This window comes from Myotis davidii, unplaced genomic scaffold, assembly GCF_000327345.1.
Source record: "Myotis davidii unplaced genomic scaffold, ASM32734v1 scaffold1711, whole genome shotgun sequence".
NCBI lineage: Eukaryota > Metazoa > Chordata > Mammalia > Chiroptera > Vespertilionidae > Myotis > Myotis davidii.
Window position 1 is genome coordinate 46,351 of NW_006282377.1, and position 5,314 is coordinate 51,664.

Genomic DNA, 5,314 nt, shown 5'->3' on the forward strand with positions numbered 1-5,314 from the left:
CTAGAGGGAACATGGGCAAGAAAGCAAGCCGTGGGTTCCAGTATTTGAAAACACCTTTAATGTCTCTCTCTTTGGGGGTCGGGAGTCTGGGTTAGGGCATGTATCTCCTCAGCTTCCAATCTTTTTACACAGTGCTTACTGGTGAAGGTGCCTGAATGTCAAGATCAAATGATGCAGAAGAGCTCAGAAGGGGTGGGTCCCTCTGGAGCAGCGGTTCTCAACCTGTGGGTTGTGATCATTGGAAAACACATATAGCATATCAGATATTTACATTATGATTCATAACAGTAGCAAAATTACAGTTATGAATTAGCAACGAAAATAATTTTATGGTTGGGGGTCACCACAACATGAGGAACTGTATTAAAGAGTCGCGGCATTAGGAAGGTTGAGAACCACTGCTCTGGAGCATTACATGCCTATTGTCTTACTAGTATACAATGCTAGCTGTTACAGGGGTCCTGAGGTGAGTGAGACCCTGTTCCCATTCCCAGGAAAGGCACAGTTGAATAAGGGAATTATATATATAACTATGAGAAAACATTGAATCCAATGTGATAAGGAAAGGTCAGGAGGAAGTAGCATCTTTCCACCCTTCCATGATGGAGCCAGGGCTGATTTTTCCCTAGTGAGTATCCATTGCTTGTTTCATTTTTTAGGATTGGTCTGGAATTGTGAAGATTTGCTTGGCCTTCTCTGAGCAAACCCTCTGCCTCCTGGGATGGGTGAGAAAAGGTGGGAATTGGACAGCATGTCTCCATAGACGGGCATCCTATCAACTTCAAGGAGGATGAAGAGTAGCTTTGATGATTTTTTGAAATGCCTCTGAGCATGGGGTCTGGTTAGAAATATGTAGGAGAACCACTGGGTGAGGGACCTCTGTTTGGCTAGGGGCCAGACTCCCTAGGGGACTGTGGGGGAACTGGCTTTCTGGGCTCCTGGAGGCAGAGAAAGAAGATTTCTACCAGATGATTTATGGGGATTTCATGGAAGAATCATGAGATATTAAATATCAAAGGGACCAATCAGACACAGAAGATGAGGTGGATTCTGACATCGATGAAGGGGATGAACCATCCAGTGATGAGCTAGAAGAGTCAAGAAGGAAGCACAAAGTAGTATCCAACACCTAGAAGGAGCCTCTCAAGAGAGTAATGCCTCAAACAGTCAGCACCCCAGATGGTATCTCTCAGAAGGTCCAAGACCACTAGAACTACAGGATAATGCCTCTGACAGTTGGAAGTTCATGAGTCAATGTACAGCTGAACATACACAACAAATATCTTTGTGGTACAGGAGAGGCAGAGCCAGTCACAGGCAGTGAAAGGGGTCCCACAGGGAGCAGCCACTGACCCAGGAGGAGCTGCTCATGGGGGCCAAGATCACAGAGGAGCTCAGCTTACATTCACTGGAGGCATATGAGTGACTCCAGGCTGACAAAGAGTAGCAGGTTCACAAGAAGCAAAAGTGCCCTGGGCTCATAATTACCTACCATTTAGTGACAGTGCTGCTGGTAGAGAAGCCAGGCCCTACAGAAGAGAATGTTGATATGGAAGCACTTGATCCTGCTCCCATGGCTTCTGCATTGACTCTCCGTGCCAGGACAAGACCCCTCATCCCTCCTGCTCGTTGCTTAGGTACCTTCATCACTTTTAGCAATGATGTGACATTTGAGGAATGGTTTTCCCAAGGGTGGCCATCAAAGGCTCCTGTTTAGAGGTCTTCAAAGTGACCCATAGCACCACTCTATACCAGTACCCTGTTACAGACATATCCTATGTCACTGTTCGAGCCTTCAAGATCATCTGTGAGGCCTACAAGAAGTTCATCACTGTCCACAAACTGTCACTCACTGTCTCCGCTCTGGGTCCTGGCCCACCACCTCCTGAGCCCCTCCCTAGTTCTGGGCCTTGAGTCTTGTGCCAGAAAATTGTTACCAAATGAAGAGATGTCTATTCCTTAGAAACCTTTACTTTTTCTGCCCTGACTCGGGCTCTCAATGTACCACCTCCTCTCCGTTTCTCCCTTTGTCATCTCTAAACTTTGCCTAGCCTTTTCCTGTATTTATTTTACCATCTCTTCCTCTAGTTCCTGCTGGTTTTGTTTGTGTTTTTTAATCTAATAAAATAGAAAGTTCTATTTTAAAAAAAGGAAAAATATCCAGTAATTGCTCCAATTTTGCCACTGAAACGTGTTTTGAGCTTTAGTTTCCCATCTATAAGTAGAAATAATAATATACCTATGTTACCTTGCTCACAGTTTTGCTGTCAAGCTCAAATATACTAAGTGAAAGCACCTTGTAGAGCCAATATTATGTATTAGTTAAGGAGAAAGACTCTGGTGCCAAATTGCCTAGTTTGAAGTCCTAACTATGCACTTATTGTGTGACCTTGGGAAAGCCACTTAGCCTCTTTGTGCCTTAGTTTCTTCATTTACAAAATAGAAATGACACTTGAACTTTTATCACAGGGCTGTTGATGATTAAAATGAGTTAAATGTAAAGTATTTGAACAGTGCCTAGCAAATAGTTAATACAGTACCATATAAATAAAGCCATTATTATTATTATGAAGTTCTATACAGAAGTATTATTATGATGATTATTTCTTAGATACAGAAACAAGTAAGAATTCTTCTGTGTCGATATGGAGTGGAGTAAACAGGAAGCCTTCAATTCTGCTCTGAACTACAAGTTCAGACTTTTAAAAAGAGCCATAAAAATGCCATCTAACTGATAAAAGTCTGAGTGAGGGAGGCACAACCCTTGACCATCCTGGAAAAAACATCATCTCCACCCTACCATATTTATCTCTTTGGCTTGTTTCTGGTCAAAGGTCTACTCTGGATATGATCCTACTGCATCCAGACCTTTGCCACCAACGTCCCTGTACTGAGAGGCTCTGACTGGATGAGATTTGTTCAAAGGGGCAGCTATGGATTCTATCTATTGTCAGGAAATGTAGAACCAGCATCGGGGGAGATCAGGACAGGCTGCGCTGACCACAGATGGGCTCTTCTGACCTTTGTAAAGAAGAGTCAAGAGTTGGATTCCAGGTTAGAAAGTAAAATTACAGAACTTTTAGGTGGAGTCAGATTCTTTCTTTTCCTTACTAATTTCCCAATATATTATACCATCTCACCTTATATTAGCCTGAAATATTCCAGTGATTTAAAGAGTTCAATGTGTTATTGGATTATCTCTTCTTTTCCTCTAACTGAATGGAAGGGAGAACACCAAGTACCAGAGCTTGGGTAGAGGTCAGGGGATGACTTAGAATGTGGATTTTGCGTTTCACTTATTCTACTAGTTTTCTCAAAATATAATGATTCCAACAATACAAATGTTAACCTGGGCCGTGCCTTATAGATCTGGCTTTACAGATCAGGACTTATTTCTACTTCTTGTTTTACCCAAGGAGAGGAAAGGTGGTTTCAAAGCTTGCACCATGAACCCTGGGTTAGGTTTTTATAATACCTGTTCACTCTCTGTCAGGTGGAATGAATTTACTTATGTTTAGGATTGCTATGCCTTAGCTTGAGAGATTCTGGGTACATTCAGACACAGGTGAGATAGTGGAGAGTCATAGTAGCTGTGTGTTGAAGAATCATTTTGTGGGCATAACGGTGCTAAAGGTTAAGTGGTGACTGACATACAGACCACTATGAAGCCCTGTTTAGTAAAAAATTGGGTGAAACACGGAACTAGAACAGAATCAGATTTTAATATAATTTTTAGCACCCCACCCACCTGTCAAATATCTTGACCTAATTTTGGCTTCTGTGGCAGCCACAAAGTAGGCAAATTTGTTTCTGGTAGGTCTGCTGCTTTTAAGGATGTACTGCCATCTCCTGGAAAATTTTGGAATAGCAAGAAATTTCTTGTTTGGGATTAAGGAAGGGGTCTTTTCAAGGCAACAACAATTTAGAGGTGGTGCTACTAGAAGTGAAGTGATGTGGCTGTACCAGTCTCCACCCACGCAAGCCAGCTTAGGTCTGTTTTCTGGTGCTCCTACTGCTTTCCTGATGTTTCAAGGAAGACTTCTAAACCCAGTTCTGAAAAACAGATTTTTTTCTTTAGTCCAATAAGTATGATGTCAAATCTGAGGTAAAGCTGATAAAACACTTTGGTAAATTCAGTCTTAGACTGATCCACTCTTCAGGGCTCTTTGCTTACCTCTGGAGTTTGCTGTGTGAGAATGCATATTGGCTGGTGAGGAATAGGGACTTAGAGTGAAGCTTCTCCCAAATGACCCTGAAAACATGTTGTTCCCAAGGGTGGCATTCCAAAGTCAATGTTGGTGCCCCAGACAAGGTCTAGTCCTGAGCATGATGACCACGTTTTCTCTCTGCTCTGCTCCCAACCCTGGATTTACTGTTAGAAAACAAAGCTAAATGTAGATACCAACTCCACCCCACCACTGTTATCACTCACAGTCTCTCTTCTCTACTTTACTTATTTATACTTAGCATTTATTATCATCTGAATAATACTGTATATTTTTACTTGCTTGTTTTTTGTTTCCTTTCACTATGATGTAAGCTCCACAAAGTCAGACATTTTTGTCTCATTTGTTCACGGAGGATCCTCAGTTCTTAGAATAGAGCCTGGCACCCAGTAGATGGAATAAATTCAGTCCTAACTTCATCATCTTACATGGCTATAGGGTGCTTACTTCTCTTTCCTTAGAATCTGATGGATTTGATGTTTCTGCCTCTGTTTTTCATAGAACTTTCTACAGAGAACTGAAAACCCAGCAGGTGGGCCTGTCTAAATCTGGTGACAAGGGAAGTGACAGATCCTCCCTTCCCCCAACTGGTGGGCGGGGTATGACGTAACCTGCAGCCCAGAAATACCTGAGTGACTAACCAGGTACCTTATATGGACTATACATTGGACCACCAATCCACACCTGCCGAATACCCTAAGCCCTTGTCCTATATGAACAATGCAGTAAGCCACAAATCAGTGTGCGCCGAGTACACTAAGCTCCCCACCCCTTCTCATTCCGCCCCTCAAAAGGCGTGCCCACCCCTGCACGTGTTGCTGTTCTCCCCTTGCGAAACAGCCCGGCTGGTGCTTTTTCTCTAATAAAGCCTGTAGTACTGGTTTTCGGCCTCTGTCTGATTTTTCAGGAAGGAGATGTATGACGTAAGCAGACACCCTGTGCCTGGCCTGTCTAATCACTAGGGGAGGAAAGTGATAGGGAATTTTTGTATGGAATCCAGATTCTTTGTCCACTGGAGTCAAAGAATGAATCCACGGACAGAGGGTAGTATGACAAAGGTGGAGATTTATTGAAGAACAAGTACAGGC

General features: G+C 42.9%; 1 pseudogene; it reads left to right on the top strand.

The window, feature by feature from the left end:
• The first annotated feature begins 440 nt into the window (after positions 1 to 440).
• On the top strand, positions 441 to 1,944 carry LOC102753437 (annotated as a pseudogene).
• Positions 1,945 to 5,314: the final 3,370 nt, after the last annotated feature.